Here is a 22156-nt window from a genome sequence, read left to right on the forward strand (position 1 = left end):
TCCTTAACACTCTCTATGAAAACGTCTCAAATCTACCTATATAATAGTCCCATAAAACTCAGATTACATAGAAGTTGGAAGCCACACAGAAGTAGAAGTCTAAAATAATTCAGCTTTTTCCCCGACCTTGCGCGGCCGCTCAGCATTTCTGCGCGGGCGCGCAGGCTGCTGCGCGGCCGCTCAGCATTGCTGCGCGGGCGCGCAGGACCCTACTGGAAAAATTCCAAGCTTGCTCCGTTTCTTCGCCGTAATCTGCCCATTCCTTTCCTCTCACAATGGTGAACACATGCCAAGGCTTATTCTTGATGATTCCTCCCCCGAAATGCAACTAATACCCTGAAATGCATAAACACTAGAAAAACACATTAAATACACAAAATACTTGATTTCAAGACACCAATTTAAGCCATTTTAAGACGTTCTAAGTGGTATAAAATGCCACTTATCAAAGAATCAAAGTTACCAACATATTTCTGGGCTGAAGCTGTTAATTGTGCCTGCTACACTCAGAATATTTCTTTGATCAATCAAGCTAAAGGCATGACTCCTTATCAGTTGTTCAAGAGAAGAAAACCAACTCTAAACTTTCTTCATGTCTTTGGATGTAAATGCTTTATACTGAGAAATCAATCTGACCATAAAGGGAAGTTTGATGCAAAGGCTGATGAAGGGATATTTGTTGGTTACTCAGCTGGAAAATCTTATAGGGTCTACAATCTAAGAACCAACATTGTTATGGAATCTGTGCATGTTGTGTTTGATGATAAAAAGATTGATGGACTAACAGATGAGGGACACCATGAAAGACTCAAATTTGACAACATTGAGATATATTGTGATGATAGTGAAGAGGAGGTTGATGGAAATGACACTTCAAAAGGGATTCAAGATATGCCCTTGGATAATGCACAGAATTCTGCATCCGTTGAAAGAGGCAATGCAGTATCCGTTGAAAGACATAGTGCATCATCCGTTGAAGTACATAATGAAGCATCCGTTGATCATAGTTCATCAACGGATAATCGATTTACATCATCAGTTGATAGAACTCCAAGTTCCCTGCAAAGGACCAATAACTCAGGGGGAGTTTCAACTGATCAACACTTTGTCTCATATCACGACAATACTGAGGCCACCTCATCTAGAGCACATCTTCCACCTCAAAGGAAATGGACCAAGAATCATCCCTTTGAACTGATCATTGGTGATGCATCATCTAAAGTGCAAACAAGAAGAGCTACTCAAAATGAATGTCTGTATAGTAGTTTTCTATCTCAGGAGGAACCTAAGAAAGTGGAAGAAGCCTTAATGGATGCAGATTGGATATTAGCTATGCAGGAAGAGCTGAACCAATTTGAGAGAAACAAAGTTTGGAAGCTGGTACCCAAGCCAAAGAACAAGAGTTCCATTGACACAAAATGGGTATTCAGAAACAAGATGGGTGAAAATGGCATTGTCATAAGGAATAAAGCCAGATTGGTTGCTAAAGGCTATTCTCAACAAGAGGGAATAGATTTTGATGAAACATTTGCTCCAGTTGCAAGACCTGAAGCCATCAGAATCTTTCTAGCCTATGCAGCTAATGCCAATTTCAAAGTCTATCAGATGGATGTCAAGAGTGCATTTCTAAATGGGGAATTGGAGGAAGAAGTTTATGTAAGCCAACCTCCAGGTTTTGAAGATCAAAATTTTCCAGACCATGTGTATTATCTGTTGAAAGCACTCTATGGACTAAAGCAAGCACCTAGAGCCTGGTATGAGACTTTATCAAAGTTCCTTCTAGATAATCATTTCACAAGAGGTACTGTTGACAAAACTCTCTTCTTTAGAAATGTTAATGGCTCTAAGATACTTGTACAAATTTATGTAGATGATATTATATTTGGATCTACAGATGATAAGCTTTGTAAAAAGTTTGCTAAATTAATGCAAAGTAAATATGAAATGAGCATGATGGGAGAGCTAACTTACTTTCTTGGGTTACAAGTTAAACAAGTTAGTGGTGGAATTTTCATTAGTCAAACCAAATATATTTATGATCTTTTAAAGAAGTTTGACTTAATGGATTGTTCACCTGCAAAAACTCCCATGGCCACTGCCACTAAGCTTGAATTAAACAAGGCTGAAAAGTGTGTGGATATTACAAGTTATAGAGGCATGATTGGCTCACTTTTATATTTAACTGCTAGTACACCTGATATAATGTTTTTTACATGTCTCTGTGCTAGATTTCAAGCTGACCCTAAAGAATCTCACTTAGTGGCTATTAAAAGAATTTTCAGATATCTCAAGGGGACTCCAAATCTAGGAATTTGGTACCCTAGAGAGTCTGGTTTTGATCTAATTGGCTACTCAGATGCAGATTATGCAGGTTGCAAAATAGACAGGAAAAGCACAACAGGCACCTGTCAATTTCTAAGGAACAAGCTTGTATCATGGTTCAGCAAGAAGCAGAATTCTGTTTCCACATCAACAGCTGAAGCTGAGTACATTGCAGCTGGTAGTTGCTGTGCACAAATACTATGGATGAGGAACCAGTTATTTGACTATGGTATGACTGTTGACAAAATTCCAATATTTTGTGACAACACAAGTGCCATTGCCATTACTGAAAATCCAGTGCAGCACTCAAGAACCAAGCACATTGATATCAAGTACCACTTCATTAGGGAACATGTGATGAAAGGTACAGTGGAACTTCATTTTGTTCCAAGTGAACAACAAATTGCAGACATATTTACCAAGCCACTTGATGAATCAACATTCACAAGATTGGTAAGTGAGCTAGGTATGCTTAATTACTCTTAAAATTCATGTCCTTATTGCAATTTGATTTGAAGCCTGAAATGTATTAGCTGCTAGAACAAATTTGATTTTAACACAGATTATTCCATCAACGGATATTCCCTATCCGTTGAAAGTCAAAATTGTTCTGTCAACGGATGTTCATTATCCGTTGAAAGACATATACATTTCTGGAAATTTTTATCCGTCAACGGATAAAACTGAAGTGCTCTTCAACGGATGACAGTTTACTTTATCCGTTGAAATATCACATCAGTCGATTCAGGTGTTTCACAGCCGTTGATTCTATTGTATTAACCGTTGATACTCATACATACAGCTGTATGTATTTGTTTTAAAGGTAGTTTTTAGAATACTTACAGTTTATTCTTAAACGGCTGAAATTCACTTACATATATTTATTGTTTAATCTTTTATTTATGCTTTTTAATTTGAGAAAGTATATAAGCCCTTCTGATTTTTCATTTTTACTTTACGCTTTCTTGAAATTTCAAAGCTTTTACCATTTTCTCTCTGCAAAACCTTCAAGTTATTCTCTGCAATTTCTACTCACAACAATGGCACCAGTAGTAAAGATTATGTCTTAATCTGGATTCATCTATGAGAAGAACAATTTCATAGCTTTGGTAGAAAAGAATGAAGCCCACTCCGATTATCACAAAATGATGGACTTCATCAAAAACTGTAAACTTAGCTATGCAATGCTGGAAGCCCCAACGATTTACTGTGAAGTAGTTGAGGAGATTTGGACAACTGCTGAGTTCAACTCAATATATATGACTATCTCCTTCACTCTCAAAGGTAAAAATCACTGTGTTAACTGTGATGATTTACTAGCATGTTTTAAATTACCTGAGAACAATGCCATGACACCACACACTGATAACGATGTATCCAGCATGTTAGATTCCATAGGTTATTCTCTTAACTCTGATAGTTTAGGGAGTATTAAAAGAAAAGGCCTTAGGAAAGAATGGAGTTTTCTTGGGGATGCCTTTATCAAGGTTTTCTCTGGGAAAATTAGCAATTTTGATGCCATAACTTCATCTCTTGTTAATATGCTCTATATGCTTGTTTCTGATAGGTATTTTAATTTTAGCAACTATGTTATGCTAGAATTGGGTACTAGATTAGGTAACAAAGCTAATAGATCTAATAACATCTATTATGCTAGATTCTTTATGTTATTGGCTAACCATGTTGCTGAAGGTTTGGTCATAACCAATGAGAATAATAAACTCAAGTGCTGGGCACAAGAGAAAAGAGTTCTTGCAGATTTATTGAGAATGGATCTCAACAGCAGTGTGCCATTGGTATATTTACCAATCATAAATGCACCTCAGGTAAGTGAGGTAATTGCTTCTACAACTCCTACTTCTTCCAACCCCTCTATTTCTTTATCTTCTAGTGTGGCCATGGAATCTGTGACAATGCCCCAACAGATTCCTACCAAGGTCACCAAAACTAAACTTTCAAAATCAAAGACAAAGAAAACTACCTCTGTTGTTTCTCAAAAGACAACAGTTGTAACATCTACCATTAACCCTGAGGGGAGTGAACAGGGTGTGAGTGGTGAGGGGAGGGGTGAACATCAAAGAAACCCCCAGGATAAGGAAGGAGAGATAAGTGCTTCCCAAGCTAGCCAAGCCACAGTTTCTCAAAAAGCTGTGGTGGTTGAAAGGGTTACTAGCATATCCCTAGCTGCATCCTCCCAAAAGGATGTAACTATTGAAAATAGTTCCCAACCAGGAACACAGAACAAACGAGGGAGGGACAATAAAGCCAAACACTCACCAACAAAAGCCTTTATTAGAAGAAAGAGAGCCAGAACCCAATCTTCTACACAGGGTGCACACACTGCACAAATACATCCATCTGTATCTATGCCTTCTCAAACTCAGTTTGATGTGGCTCCAACAAATGTGGAGTCACAGCCCCATTCTCTCACAATTAACACACATCAATCACCACACACTTCTTCACCATCTCTAGATATGGATATGTTATTCCCATCAATTCCTGATTCTCCCTCTTTACAACTCAGGGAGGAGCCCCACTCAAATACAGGTGATCATCATCTTTTCGATGATTTGTTGGATCACCCGCAAATTCTTTCAGATGTAATTGAAGGATCTGTGTCACCAAAACTCATATCAATCTACACAGATTCAACAGTTATATCACTTTCAATTTCAACTTCTTTTCCTTCTTCAACGGATATCACTCATCCGTTGACAAGTGGTTGTTCTTCAACGGATAAGCTTAACAGCAGTTATCCATTGATACCATCAGTTTCACCTTCAACGGCTATTCCGCATCCGTTGATAGTCTCTACACACACAACTGAAACAATTCCAAGTGTAGAAGACTTGATTACTGTACAATCACTTCTAGGACTGAGGGAAGGGAGTGACAATTTGAGTGAGATGCTGGGTTGCTCCCAGGCAAAAGGAGAGATTAAAAGCTCAAATATGCATGCTATTTTTTCCAGCATGGCAAAAGTAAGTGAGAGGAGTACCACCTTAGTAGGTGAAGGTGAGGGAGTGAGTTGTGTGAGCCAGGGGGAGCCTCTGATGCAAGAACATAGAGAAAATGAGAGAAAAGCAGGGACAGCAGATATAAGGATGGATCCAGCCATTGCTAGTGAGTCAATGATTGTGAATGATGCTGAAAAGGAAAGACAATTTCAGCAACATTACAAAGCTGTAATTGATAACATTTCCTTGGAAGCTGACACTTTTACTCATCCTGTTTCAGCCTATCAATTATTGGCTGCATAGGGCAATGTGGAGGCAGAAAAGACACTACATCTAGTACATACAACAGCATCTCTTCAAAGGGACAAAGCTGCTATTAACAAGATGCCTTCAAAAGCTGGTGAGTCATCTGAAGAATTTGGAGTAAATTCTGATGATGATGACTTTGTTTCTTCTGATGGAAGCATGAACTTAGGGGGAGATGAAGGCCCTAGTTCTATTCCAAATCTACCTGAATGGGCCTTAACAAAGGAGTATACAACAGGGCAATTCAATGTCTCCTTAGTCAAACAAATCAGTACTATCCAACAGGCCATTCAGAAAACTTCTCATGCAGGTACAAAGGCTATCCTTACAGCTCACTTGGACTCACTGCATCTCATGAAGTTGCAGCAAGTAAGACAGAATCTGAGTGTGGATGAACTCAGAAAGGATATTGCTGACTTGAAATCCTACAATTCTGAAAAATTGGATTCAGTCATGCCCTATGGTACAATGCAGGACATTTTGTTGAGATTGAAAAAGGAATCACATACTGAAAAGAGGCTGGCCAAATTGGAAGACAGAGTTCAAGTTATTGAAGATTTTGTGGCCACCATTCTTCACAACCAACAATCTCAAACAAATCTACTTATGCAGCTGGCAAAAGCACAGGGCTTGACCCCTCTCCTTGATGATAACAAAAAGGGGGAGAGTAAAAGGGAAGGGGAAGGAGAGCCATCTACAAAAATCCAAATATCTAAAGTGCTAGTTCCTGCCATCACTACTTCTCCAATCATTCAAATCAAAGGAAAGCCTGATGGAATTGATTTAATCCAGCTAGCAGCAGCTGAAATTCAAGTGAAAGAGCAAAGGAGGAGAATTGATGAAAGGGTGCAACAGTTGTTTGGCTCTACACAAGATAAATCAATATCTGTGAAACATAGCACAAATGTTGAACCAATCAATATGGAGCACAAGCCAGAAAGGAGAAATAAGGTTGGAGAGACTTCTTTCAAGAATCTAAAACCTATGGTTCTCAAGCCCAATACTAGATCCAGCAAGGACTCCACAAAGAACCCTCTAGACTTTGCTCAAATGGAAGAAGTGGACTTTCCTCTTCCAAAGCCTGATGAAGACAAAGTTTTGGGTGCTAGCATCATAAAACACAAGGAGACCATGGATGAGGCAGTAAGGAGAAACATGGCTATTATCTTTAGAGAGGGAAAGAGCATATGTGTGATGCAAGGACATCCCAAATTCTCAATAGCCAAGAGGAAAGAAACCAAAAGGTTAAAGAAAGAAGCTGAAAAACTCAAGGCTGACAAAAGAGCATAAGCAAAGCTTGAACAAAAGCTAAAGTCAAGTCTAGTTGAAAATGAGAAAGGAATTGAAGTCAGGGGTGAAGACAAGATTGCAAACTTAGATGAGGTTTTTGGGAGTATATTTGGTGAAAGTATGGAGGGAAAAGAGGAATGGCAGAAGGGAAACAGAAGAAAGGCCAAGGCACATAGAAGGAGTGAAGGCAACACTGAAGAAACTAAATCTCTACCTTCCATACCCGAACCCTTTGTTGCTGATCCCACTATAAACATCCATGGTGAACCAATCATCCCAAAAGAGGAACCTATTGATTGGGACACCATCAATTTGCCTACCTTTTTAACTACTCTTCCACTACCAAAGAAACAGAAAAGAAAATCCAAATCTACACCTCCCCTAAACTCTAAGAAATTCACTCAAAAACATAAACCTAACCCTAAGCCACCCATTTCTAAAGATGATTATGTTCACATCTGTGACATAAAAGAAATTTCAGACATTGAACTCTATCTGGATGAGCTGGAGGATGTAAGGGGAATTGCTGCCTACAGACAGCTACCAGAGAGATTGGTGTTCAGATGCAAAGGAGCTGGGGAAAGAACATGGCCTCTCTACAGGATTCTGAATGAAGGCTACTCTACCTTGATTAGAGTCTTTTCAGCCATACAAAAGGATTCTGGCTTTACCAGGACTGCCAAGACTGAAATTCTCAACAAGATTGCCAACATAAGGAAAACTTGGAGGGAGCCCAATGCTTTGCCCAGAACCTTACTCATTCAAGAAAGGGGAACTACAATTCACAAATCACCTCATTGGTTGATGGAATTCAGAGATGATAAAGGAGTCAGAAGATTTTTCAGACTTGAAGACCAACTCAAGATTGCCAACAATGAAACTCTCAAAGAAATGCAATCTAAGTTGGATATCAGTGATGAAGATGAAGCTGAATTCTTCAGACAACTCCAACTCCAAATTGAGGAAAATGACAAAGGGCTAGGAAAGAAAACCAGGGAACAAAGAAGAAAAAGATGATTTGCTCAGGCTAGAGGAGCACCCTTGGAAATACTGTAAATCTTCAATTACCTTCTAGTACATACACTTTTGCAGCACTTTTAAATTTCTACTTAGTTTCAGTTCATATATTTGTTAAGTGTTTTGTTATCATCAAGTTAACCTTGAATTTATGTCTACAATTCTTATAGACATAAATAGGGGGAGATTGTTAGGAATATATGTGCATTAGTTTGATGATATGTTTAACAAAACACTTAAGTAGAAATCTAGTGTTTGTAGCCTCAACGGATAAGACCATTTTGGCTATCCGTTGATGGTGTAGCTTTACTTAGAAATAAGTCTAGTGTTGTAGCACATTTCAATCTCTGAATTTGAGATATAATTCTTAAATGTTGAGGGAAATTATAAGTCATGTTGACTACTAGAGGATATGCAGATAGGAAGGCCAATTGTAAATATTTCATGCCTTGTAATCTTGTACAAATGAAATGGTGTCAACGGATAACTTAAAGACCTTCAACGAATGAGAAACAAAGCTTCAACGGATGTCTCTAAAGCTTCAACAGATAACATCCTTCAACAGATGAGTGCATCAACGGATAGAGCTTTAACTGCTAACACATCAACGGATAAAGCCATCAACGGATGAAGGCTTCAACGGATGTTCTGTTAAATAGCAGTTGACAAGTGGTAGTTGTACCTACAAACAGAGGCACATGGGTTGACAGAGACAACTGAGATGTGGTAGCCTAATTCAGGAACATCAGAAAAAGCAGCCGTTCTACTCTAGCATAAAGAGGCAATAGTCAACAATGCACTGGAGTAAAATGGAGTAGAAACAAGTGGAGAACTTATTTTATTATTGTACTTTTTATCTTTGTCTTCACTTGTAAACTTGGTGATATATAAACCAAGTAGCAGCTAGTAATTAGACAAGAATTTTTCCAGAGCTGTTTAGAAAAATCTTGAGAGAAAAATTATCTAGTTTGTACTAGGACGCAGCTGTGATCAACTTCTTGAATCGCAGATTTTCTGAAATACCATCTCTGGTGGAACAACAATCCACCAGAAATTTTTTTAAGGTCTGTTGTGTTCTTTACATTAGTGTTTGAATATATATCTGTCTGTATTAGCTTAAAGCAATTCATACACTTGTTTATCTTAAACACATAGCCTTTGAAACTGCTCAAAACTTGAAAAAGTTTTGAGATTTACATTCAACCCCCCTTCTGTAAATCTCATTGTTAGTTCATTAGGAATAACAATCTTTGTTTCTCAAATTCTGTGACTGTGCATGTTTTAATTGCAATTTGTTAATCTTTACTTCATCAATTTTAAATTTTATCCTGTGATGAATGTTTTGATTTAATAATGGTCAATAATAAATTTTGATGATTTGAAAAAACATTGGAGGTACAGGTTCAACCATCAGAACCTGTTGTTGTAGAAGCTGAGAAGATTTCTTCTCAGAAAGTACTGAAACTTGGAGTTCTAGGCCCCTCAAAAGGCTTAGAAAGCTAAATACTGATGATGAAGCTCCCAAAGTCTCTAATTCTGCAAAGTGACTTAAAAAGCAAAGAGCCAGGAGGACTGTAAGTGTATCATCACACTCCGAAGACACTCTGGAAGAAGCAACTAAGGAAGGGGGTCAGGAATCTCTGATCCCAACAGAACCTATAGTAATTGAATTACTTCCTACTGCTAAATCAGCTAAAAAGTCTCCTATTCAAGAGCAAGAGGATATTCCAGAGACAGCGTCTACACCTCCCGTGTCTCCAATAATTGATCAAGTACATACTGAAGACCCAGGTACAAGTGCTGAAATTGATATTCATAATTTGATTGTGCTTGAGGTTCTGTACTTGGAAGCTCCACCAACTCAACTCACTCCACTAACAACACCAATTCAAGATGCTAATTTCACTGAAGATATTCCAACCACACCAATTCTGAATCTGGATGATGAAAATTAGATTTTAGGTGGGCATCAAGATTTGGCTGTTGATCAGAACTTAATTACAGATCAGCACTTAGAGGATGATGTTGAAGCCTCTATAGCCTCACATACTGTTATTTTATCAGAGGATGCTAATGTTGCAGGCTCTGTAAGTTCTGATGCTGATAATGCTGAACTTACTGGTGAAGCTGATGTAAATGTAGATGCTGATGCAGCTGGTCCATCTGGACATGCACCTCAACAAGCTCCATGCAAAGCTGATTTAGTCAAGAAGTTTGTTAGAGGGGATGCACCAGTACCTTGGAGTGAAACTCCTAGAGGAAAAGAGTGGACTAAGGAATGGAACACATTTAGCTTTATTCCTTCTGAAAAAATTCTTGCTAAGCACCTTGACAAAGCTGATGAAATGCTGATAAATGATGATTTCAAGGCACAGCTGAGAGTTACTGCAATGAGTACTAGGCACCTTCAAGGTCAACACTCAATAACTTATAACAAGGTGAATAAAATTCAAGAATCTTTGATCCAGCAAGATTTGAATATAAAATTGGAAAAGAACAGATTTTTCAAGCTAGCCTTTGACAGAATTGGGTATATTGAAAAGACTCAGGAGAAGCAACAAGATCAAATTTCTGAAATTCTAAAAAATCAAGCTTCTCAGCAAACTCAACTCAATGAGATCTAATCCTCAGTGGAATTGCTTGTCTCTCTTCTTTTCCCTGCCGATGCCAAAAAGGGGGAGAAAGTAATTAAGTCCAAATGTAAATCTATTCAATCACTGAAGGGTAAGGATGATGGAAATGATGACTAGGGAAACTCTGGAATGGGTAAAGGTCATGGTCAAGGCAAAGGTTTTTTATCAAGTAAAGTTGGAATTACAGGTCAAAGAACAAGTACTGATACTGCGAGAAGAATAAGTTCGGATACTGGTAAAAGGATAAGTTCTACTGAACATCTGGAACTTGATGAAGAGATTTCAAAGAGATTATTTCTTAAAGAAAATCTTGGAATGGACTTTGAAAGTCTAAAGGAAGAAGTAGCTAGACTTAAAACAGAAAAAGTCAACTCCAAATCTAAAGCTTCTATTGTTGAAAAGAAACTTCCAAGACCTAAGGGTATTGTGATTAAGGAAAGGACAATTTCTGAGGCAACCAAAGCCAAATCACAAGTGGAGATAGATCCAAGATCCAAGGGCAAAGAGAAAATTGGTGAACCTGTAAAGGTATATATGCCAGTCATGGATGAAGAAAAATCTGATGAAGATGCTAGTCTGATTTTAAAGAAAAAGGATATTCAAACAACCTCTGACATAGATCATGTTGTTCAAGATTAGGACTTAGTAAATTCTGATATGACAGTGAAGCAAGCAACCTCTGACATAGCTCAAGTTGGCTTGATATCAGAAGATAAGGAAAAGGAAACCTCTGACATTGCTCATATTAAACCTTCAAAGATGATACTACCAGGATTCACAAAAGCTCAACAGACTCAACCTTTGAAGACTAAATCAAGTGGTTTTAAAGCAAGAGTTGTTACAGGAAAGGAAGCAAGAGATAAATCAGGATTGGGTAGTTCTAAAGAGAAGAGAGTACACAATACTACCAATGACCCAACTTCCTTAAGTGAATCAGGTGTAGGAGCAACTCCTGAGAGATTGAATCAACTTGAATCTGTACATATGGTTTACCATTCTATTTTGAAAGAAGACATCATGTTATACTTTATGACAGATGGAAGGGTATTCCAGATCAGGGAGAATGCAATTTCATTGAAGTATTTTGAGGAACTGAAACATGTTCTATTTCTGCTTCAAGTGAAAAATAGATCAAACAGATGGTACTGCAGGGTGTTTAAAATCAAATATTCAAAGACAGAAGAAGCTTTATTCTGTAAAGTCTGACAGCTCATACTGTCCCAAGTACAGATCTCACAGTGGAGAAATTGTTGAAATGAAGCCTAATACTGCTAAAATCATCACTACATTTTCTGGTATTAAGGGACTTGAATTCAATCTTGAGTCTGATAAAGCCTATATCATCATACTAGATCAGGATATAAGGTAAGCTAAGATAAATGATCTCAGGGCAGCTATTTTTCAAACTGGTGAAGATACAGTTGAATTGAAGAATGCTGAAAGGAGAATGATCAATGAACTTGAATATGCTGAGAGATGTTTGTTGAAGAACTATCTCAGAACAACTCCTGACATCAAAGAGATCAGAAATTGAAGCAAAGTCAAAGATCTACAACTGCTTCAATTCTGAAGTGTATACAGACTGAAGCTGATATCGAACCTTAAGGATGGTAAAGCTATAAGGACTGTAAATTATAGTTATCTAGTCAAATTCTCATGCATTTGTACTTAATGCTTTTGACATCATCAAATATCTGTTAAACTTATATATTATGCTAATTTACAAGTTGGGGGAGATTGTTAGATATATTTGTGATGTCATGTCTAATATGATTTGTGTTTAGTTTTTCAGATCTTACTTAACATGACAAATCAGTACTTAACTGGAAATCAGTACTTATACTGAAGTCAGGACTTAAGATATCAGAACTTAAGTTGTCAGAACTTAAGTTATCAGGAGATATTTATCAGGAGATAATATCAGGTTTTAAGGAGACGTTCAGATAAGGAAGGCGGCTGATTGAAAGGAAAGAAGATCGAGACAAACATAAGAGATATGCATGGAGAAGAATTCTATGAAGAATAGAATACTTGAAAGAAAAGATAACTGATTGATATATATTAGGAAGCAGAATTGTATTCGATATCAATTAGAAGATTATCTTGTAACTATGTAGTATATAAACACAGGCATAGGGTTTACACTATATGTGTTATGATAATCGAGTTTATTATTCATTGTAACTCTAGCATCTCTCGTGATAATTTGTTCATCACTGAGAGATGACAGTTCTTTGTAACAGAGTTTGTTGTGTTGAATAAAATCTATTTTCTGTTACTTGAGTTTTTTATATTCGATTTGATTGTAGTAAACACTGTATTCAACCCCCTTCTACAGTGTGTGTGACCTAACATAGTAATTGTGGATGATTTCTCAAAGTTCTCTTGGACATATTTCCTAAAGTCCAAAGATGAAGCTAGTGAAATCATCATCAATCACATAAGGCAAGTCAATAATCATCCTGATTTTAAAGTAAGAAGAATCACGAGTGACAATGGAACTGAGTTCTAGAATTCTGTGATGAGATCATTTTGTGAAAAGAATGGGATTATGCATGAGTTTTCTGTAGCAAGAACTCCACAATAAAATGGAGTAGTAAAAAGAAAGAACAGATCTCTTATTGAAGCTGCAAGGACAATGCTTGAAGAATCAAAGTTACCAACATACTTTTGGACTGAAGCTGTGAATACATCCTGCTACACTCAAAATATCTCTTTGGTAAATCAAGCAAAGTGCATGATGCCCTATCAATTGTTCAAGAATAGAAAGCCAACTCTAAATTTTCTTCATGTCTTTGGCTGCAAATGTTACATCTTAAGGAATCAAACTGATCAACATGGAAAGTTTGATGCTAAAGAAGATGAAGGAATTTTTGTTGGATATGTTGTGGGAAAGGCATATAGAGTCTACAATCTAAGTACCAACATTATTATGGAATCAGTACATGTTATGTTTGATAATAAAAAGATTGAAGGACTGCAAGATGGAGATTTCCATGAAAGCGTCAAGTATGATAATGTGGAGATGGTTAGTGATGATGAAAGTGATCAAGAAACAGTGAATAAGGATAATGAAGAAAAGTCTACAACTAATGAAGCACATAATTCAACATCTGTCGAGTTACAAAATGCTTCATCCGTCGGGAGACAATCTGCCTTATCCGTCAGGAGACAATCAGCCTCATCCGTCGAGATATAAAGTGCTTCATTCGTCGGAACAATAAGAGAAGCTGAAGGTTAGAATAGATCACCTACAGAAAGTTCCTCTTTCTCAAATCAAAGATTCACAAACTCAAGGGGAGTTTTTCATAATCAAAACTCAGTCCCACATCAAGACAACAATGAGGCCTCTTCATCTAGAGCTAATCTACCTCAACATAGGAAATGGACAAAAGATCACCCATTTGAGCTCATCATTGGTGATGCATCTTCTAGAGTTCAAACAAGAAAAGTAACTCAAGAAGAATGTCTATATAGAAGCTTCCTTTCTAAGGAAGAACCAAAGAAGGTAGAAGAAGCTTTGTTGGATCCTGATTGGATTTTAGCTATGCAGGAGGAGCTAAAATAATTTGAAAGAAACAAGGTATGGAAGCTGGTACCCAAACCTAAAGGAAAGAATCGAATTGACACCAAGTGGGTATTCAAAAACAAGATGGATGAAAATGGCATAGTGGTCAGGAACAAAGCTAGATTAGTTGATAAGGGCTACTGTCAACAAGAAGGAATAGATTTTGATGAAACTTTTTCTCCTGTTGCAAGACTTGAAGCCATCAGAATCTTCTTAGCCTATGCAGCTCATACCAATTTCAAGGTCTATCAAATGGATGTCAAAAGTGCCTTTCTGAATGGAGATTTGGAGGAGGATGTCTATGTTAGTCAGCCTCCTAGTTTTGAGGATCCAAATTATCTAGAATATGTCTACTATCTTTTGAAAGCACTTTATGGATTGAAACAAGCACCTAGAGCCTGGTATGACACTTTATCAAAGTTTCTTTTGGAAAATCACTTCACAGGAGGTACTGTTGATAAAACTTTATTCTTTAGAAATGTTAATGGCTCTAGTATACTTGGTCAAATTTATGTAGATGATATTATATTTGGCTCTACAAATGAAAAACTTTGCAAAAAATTTGCCAAATTGATGCAAAGTAAGTATGAAATGAGCATGATGGGAGAACTAACTTACTTTCTTGGTTTACAATTTAAGCAAGTTAGTGATGGAATATTCATTAGTCAAACTACATATATTCATGATCTTCTAAAGAAGTTTGATCTAATGGATGCACATCTGCAAAAACTCTCATGGACACTGCAACTAAACTTGACTTAAACACTACTGAAAAGTCTGTGGATATTTCAAGCTATAGGGGAATGGTGGGCTCATTCTGTACTTAACAGCTAGTAGGCTAGATATAATGTTTCCTACTTGTCTTTGTGCTAGATTTCAGGCTGGTCCTAGAGAATCTCACTTAGTTGCTATAGAGAGAATTTTCAGATATCTCAAGGGAACTCCAAAACTTGGTATTTGGTACCCTAGAGATTCTGGTTTTGATCTAACTGGTTATTTAGATGCAGACTATGCAGGTTGTAAAATAGACAGAAAAATTATAATAGGAACCTATCAATTTCTAGGGAACAAGCTTGTGTCCTAGTTCAGTAAAAAGCAAAATTCAGTTTCCACTTCTACAGCTGAAGCTGAATATATTGCTGCTGGTAGTTGCTGTACACAAATTTTGTGGATGAAAAACCAATTGTTGGACTATGGTCTACAAGTGGACAGAATTCCCATTTTCTTTGATAACACAAATGCAATTGCCATCACTGAAAATCCAGTACAACATTCAAGAACAAAGCACATAGACATCAAGTACCACTTCATTAGGGAACATGTGATAAATGGTACTGTGGAACTTCATTTTGTTCCAAGTGAAAAGCAACTTACAGATATCTTTACCAAGCCACTTGATGAATCCACATTTTCAAGGCTGGTAAGTGAGTTAGGTATGCTTAATTATTCTTGAATCATTTCAGATATTTTTGCAAGTTATAATGCAGCCAAAAACTTAATTGATTTTTCTTCTGTGGATGAAATTTTGGCTAAGTCAAAATCTATATCCCGATGGATGCTCATTATCCATCGAGTTTGATAATCCGTCGGAATATTATTTTTTAATAAAATCAATTACTTATCTGGATTATTTTATAACACAACGGATATTTCTTTTACTCTCATCCGTCGAATTGCCTCAATCTTAGCCGTTAAAACTCTGAACATTATCCATCGGGTATACTTACAGTTTGTAAGTATAACACGACGGATAATTGACAGGATTTTGATAGTTTATTTATTTTTGAACGGCTATTTTGGGCTATTTTGATTGGTTACTTTACACTTTATTATTTTTGACAGTTTATTTCCAAGATGGTATAAAAGCAGAATTCATTTTTATTCTATTCTTTTATCATTCTCAAATCAATTGCTCTAACTTCTTTATTCTCAAAATCAAATACTCTGTCTGCAAATTTCAATACTCTTAATAATTGCACCAGTAGTCAAAATCATGTCCCAGTCTGGATTTGTAGCTCTTGTGAACAAGGAGATTTCACAGTCTGGAGAATTTCACAAAATGATGGGCTTTGTGAAGGGCTGTAAACTCAGTTATGCTATGCTGGAATCACCCACAATCTACTGTGAAGTTATGGAGGAGATATGGACAACTGTCGTGTACAATTCTTCTGACAAGACCATAACTTTCACTCTTAAAGGTAAGCAGTTTTGCATTAATAGTGACATTATCAAAGCATGCTTTAGAATTCCGGATAACACTACTACTGTTCCACACAGAGATACTGGTATAGTTAACATGTTAAATTCTATGGGCTATGCACTTTCAACTTCTAAGTTAAGTGAGATTAGAAGATTAGGTCTTAGAAAGGAATAGAGATATCTGTGTGATGTGGTAACTAAAGTATTTTCTGGTAAAATTAGCAATTTCGATTCCGTTAACATTTCCATGCTTAACATGCTTTATATGCTATTTATTGATAAGTACTTTAACTTCAGTGACTTGATCATGTTTGAGTTCGGTTATAAATTAGGAGAACTTAATAAGAGAGGTAAAAGTGTTTATTATGCTAGATTCTTTATGATGCTTGCTAACCACTTTATTGAGAACATTGTTGTTGAGAACCCAACCAACAAAATGAATTGTTGGGTTCAAGAAAGGAGGATCATTGCAGATCTCAACAGAGCAAGTCACCATAACGAGGTTCCCCTCTACTACTTTCCAATCATGGAGGGCCCTCAGGTAAGTGAGGTAAGCACCACTGTCTCCACTCTTCCAACCTCACAAATTTCTTTGTCTTCAAGTGTAGCTGTGGAATCTGTGTCAATGACCCAACAGATGCCTACCCAAGCTACCAAATCAATAATTTCAAAATCCAAAACTAAGAAATCCCCCTCTGGTTTCTTTCAAAACAAACCAGTTGCAAAAACTACCAAACACAAAGAGGGGAGTGTGAAGGAGAGTGAGATAGGTGAGGGACATGGTGAAAATAAAAGAAACCCAAAGGATAAAGCTGGTGAGATTAATGTACCCAAGCCTAGCCACACCATAGTTTCCCAAAAACTGTAGTTGTTAATAAGGAAATCAGCTCAATTCTAGTTTCATCCTCTCAAAAGGATGTTAATATTGAAACAAGCTCCCAACCAGGAGCACATGCCAAGAGGGATAGGGACATAAGTTCACCACAAATTTATGCTAGAAAGAAAAGATCTAAAACGCTCGGGGATGCATAGGGAACACACACAGTGTAAACTGAAGCTAAAGGCTCAGTCAGTGCACCATCTCAAAGTCAGCTTGATGTGGCTCCAATAAATGTGGAGTCACCGCCAAAATCATTGATCATTGAAGCAGCTGAAATACCAAATTCACCCACACACTCACTGGATGTAGACATGATTCATACATCACTTCCAAAATCTCCATCTTTAACTCTCTTGGAGAAGCCAAAAATCCAAGCAAGTGAGCATCATCTTTTAGATGATTTGTTGGCTCACTTGCCAATTCCAACTGAGTCTGTTGAGACATCTGTGCCAAAATTTTCATCAATCTGCACAGAGTCTAAAATAGTCTTCACTCTAAACTCATTCATTTCTCCTATCCCGGTGGATATTATTCATCCGTCGAGTAGTGATAGTATCCCGACAGATGTGCCTAACAGCAGTCATCCGTCGGCTAGCCAAACTACTATCTCGATGGATGTTCCTCATCTGTCGGGTCTTTTTGCACAACTTCAAATCCCAACAATTGTCACAAGTGCAGATGACCTAGTAGTAGTGAAATCACTCTTAGGACTGAGGGCAGGGAGTGAATTGATTGAGAGGCTGGGTTGATCCCAAGAAAAATGAGAGGAAAGGAGTGAACCAATGCAGACCATTTCTTCAGGTCTGGCAAAAGTGAGTGAGAGGAGTCCCACCTTAGATGGTGAAGGTGAGGGTGTGAGGGTGGGAAGCCAAGGGGAGCCCTTGATGCAACAAAAGAGAGATCATGAGAGAAATGCAGGTACAGGAGTGATAAGGATGGACACCATTGCTAGTGAGTCAATGAATGTCAGTGATGTAGAAAGGAAGACACTATTTCAACAAGAATATCAAGCTATCATAGAATATATCTCCGTGGATGTGAGACATTTACTCATCATGTTCTAACTTATCAAACTCTAGCTGGATAGGGCAATGAGGAGGCTGAAAAGATGCTCAACTTAGTGCATACTACTCAATCTATGCAAAGAGAAAAGGATGCCATCACAACCATGCCACCCAGAGCTGATGATGAGGTTGATTGTGGTACTGGTGAATCTGCAGATTTCTTTGGAGATGATGGTGATGATAGTGAAGAGCTTATGGACATAGGGGAGAAGGAGGCCCCAGCTCTAGATCTGGCCTACCTTCCTAGGCATTCTCCAAGGAATGTGATGTCCAACACCTCAAGACTACTCTTATCCATCAAATTCAAGAAACACATAATACTCTTCAATCTACCACAAATGCTAGCACCGGGAAGATCTTACAGGCACATCTCAACTCTCTACACTTGCATCAAATCTAGGGTCTTCAACACAATCCAGATGTCACTTCTATCAAAACTGAGATTGATCAAGTAAATAAGTATATCTCTGAAATATTGGATGCTAAACTTCCAGATGCAACAATGCTTGACATTAAAAGATAGCTAAGGAAGAATTCTGATCTTTATATAAAAGTGGATTCCCTGGATACAAGGCTAACTGCAATAGAAGCTTCTCTCACAGGAATCCAGCTATATCAGGCACAACAAACTCAATTGCTGCAAAAGCTGGTGGTTGCACAATCTTCTACCTCCACTCTACTTGATGATAACAAAAAGGGGGAGAATGAATCATTGATCCAAGTCAGTCAAGCAAAGCCAACTAGTGAGGGGGAACATGTGGTAAATGTTCAAATCAGCCAAGTAATTGTTTCAGAAATTACTCTGCCAAAGCCACCAGTATTGGATAACATTTATCTGATCCAAATAGCAGCTACTAAACTTGAGTCAAAGACAATTCCCAAGATGCTTGATGTTGCAGTTGTGGAGAAGGAATTAGATGATAAATGGAGGAAAATAGATGCAGAAAATTCAACAGAAATTTGGGCCAATTCAGAAACCAGACAAAATCACTACTAGAAAATCAGCATTAGACATCGCACATTAGACATCAGTCAGAAAAGTCACTGATGTTAAAAGCATTTTTTACATCACATAAAAACTAAGTAATGTCTTTTTGGTATGTTTATATCAGCTTTTCAGTATAGAGATGTCTAAGTTGTTCTTTTAAAAACTACGTTACATCAGTTAACATATAAACTGATTTCCAAATCACTTTTAACATCGTTTGACATATAAACCGATGTCTAAGCTCAATTTTAAAAAATTAGAGCCCGCTGCTTCTCCCTTTTGCTCCCCGCCCTTAGCCAAATATTTTCCTTTCCCCCCCCTTAGTATATTTCACCCTCCATCCTATCACTCATTCACTTTAATAAGATTATAACATAAAATTAAAAATAAATCAAAATCAAAACAAAAACAAAAAATTACAAGACAAAACGGGTTTTGTATTTTCAGACAAAACACTTATCTCATTCCCCCTTTCTCTCGACTGCTCATAGCTAAATCTAGAACTCTCAAATGTATTCAATTTCCGATTAGACCTTCAATCTCCAATTAAAGCTCTCAATTTCTTCAACTCATCTCTTACTTTCTTACTATCTTTCTTTCAAATGTTCTTTTTTCTCATTTGTTTCAATTTTGTGACAGATTCGAAGATTAAGGAGTGAAATGTGTTCATTAAAGTTTAAGGTGAGGAGTAGAGTTTGTTGGAGCTTAAATCTTGGAGCTAAGGGTTTGTTAAAGCTTAAAGCTCGGAGCTTGGATTTAAGTTGGATTTTGGGCTTCGGAGTTAGTTTTTTGGGATCTTGGAGCTTGTTTTGTTAGGTATATTCTTCTTTACATATCTATTTAAATTTTTTTGGGTTGCATGTATATATTTGTGTAGTTGTATGTATGCATGTGAAATTGAAATGTGTAGTTGTTGCATGTGTAGTTGTATGTGTAGTTATTTGTCTAAAACTGTTTGTAAATTGTCCTCTTAGAAATTTTTGTATTTTTTTATGTTTTATAGACCCCTGTGAAGTTAAAATACGGATTTACATGTAATAACAAGTGCTTGTATATATTTGTGTTTGTGTAGTTTATTAATATATAGAGGTATAATGTGTTTCATATTGTTTGTTTTAGGTCTAAATTAGAGATTACAAAAGACACTGAACGCCATCGAAGGAGGTGTTTGGGGCTTGTCGTTGCAAGTAGCATGGTTTATGAGTGAATACTAGATGAAATCTTAAGACTGGGCTATTGTTTCTACATTTTTTTCCTAATTAGAGTGAATATAGGAATTTTATATTGATTATACTAGGTAGTAAATGTACTATAGTATATAGTAAATTAGAGTAAATATAAACGCATTAAGTAGTACTTGCTTACTTGTAATTAGAGTACTATTATGTATAAAATATAAATGAATTATGACTTGTAAATATGGGCAGGTATGATGATTACCTAGAATGTACTCTCGCCTTAACAACATTAACATATAGTACTAGTATGTATAAAGTATAAATGAATTATGAGTTCTAAATATGGGCAGGTGTATGTAGCTGAAATAGAGAAAAAAATTGTGAGTATTTAACAAGCAACATTAATTTTTTAATTCAATTCAATTCAGTTCTAATTTTAATATTTTTATGAGGAGGTTCATTCAGTTCTGATTTATATGTTAACATTCTCATGACAGGAGAATTTACTGAAGCTGCAAAGTAAGGGAGAATTCACTCCTTCCGGGAGTCAAGATGCGTTAACTACGGCCTTGAAAACTCCCGAACATTCAGGGAGGGTTCGATGAGTTGGAGGCTTTGTTAGCCCATCAATTTTCTTTAATTTACCAAATGGAAAAAGAAGTAGAATAACCAAAGCTGAGCTGTTGGCCCGGGATCGTGAGAGGGATGCAGAGTTGGAGAAGGCCAAGCAAGAGATGGCGAAGGAAATGGAGAAGACAAGGCAGGAGTTGGCTGAACTGAAGGGCTTGCTCAGTAAAGCAAATATTTCATCTCCTCTGGTTTCGGATAAAGCAAGTTGTGAGGCAAGTGGTGTCAAAGAAGCCAAGGCAGGGGTGGCGAAAGACCTGGAACCACTTATATTTGATGATCAAATGGATCCTTTTCCACCAGAGAACAAGGTAAAATAACAAGCATATTTATTTAATTTAGCTCAACATTATTCAAGCATTTGTCATAGTTACTCGTTAAATATATATATATATATATATGTGTGTGTGTGTGTGTGTAGGCTGGTCCACGAAAATATGAGTTGGCTGTGGGCACAATAGAAAATAAGGTGGCATTTGGCTTGTTGTTTGACGATGATGACATGAACAAATCTATTCACGGATTGCCAATACAGCCTGGTTGTGCTCATGTCTCAGTGGATGGGCCAATCCAAGGACAAGCCAAGATTCCTGTTCTGGTAGTCGGTGAGATTGAAACAGTAGAGCAGGCTGTTGGCTCCTACATCTCATGGCCCCGCGACTTAATCATATTCCCAGATGCCCCTGCTACCGCAATATATATTTTTACATCTATGTTTTATTGGATCTCGCACTATTATATTAACTCTATATTTGTTTTAATAAATTTGATAATATTTTCAGAAAAGTAAAAGGAAAGGGAAGGATCCTTTAATTGATTTGCATAAGGTTCAGTCCTTATTTGAGAATATGGAAATCAATAAAAATGTTCTGAAGCACTTTCGGTTGTTGTATAAACATGCAACGACATTCATGAAGTCCACTGGAAACTCCATTCAAATCCCGTGCGATGCGGAGGTGTTTGGTGTTGAGAAAATAATTTTCATTTTGCATGAAAACATAATTGGTTTGCTTGAGTTTAAAATGATTGGCCAAGCAGCAATTTCTGCATACATGGCGTGAGTAGTATAATTTTTTTAATTATTGTCTTGTCTTCTTATCGATAATTTCTGCATTTATATTCTT

The sequence above is a fragment of the Apium graveolens genome, chromosome 10 (genome assembly GCF_009905375.1).
Source record: "Apium graveolens cultivar Ventura chromosome 10, ASM990537v1, whole genome shotgun sequence".
Lineage (NCBI taxonomy): Eukaryota > Viridiplantae > Streptophyta > Magnoliopsida > Apiales > Apiaceae > Apium > Apium graveolens.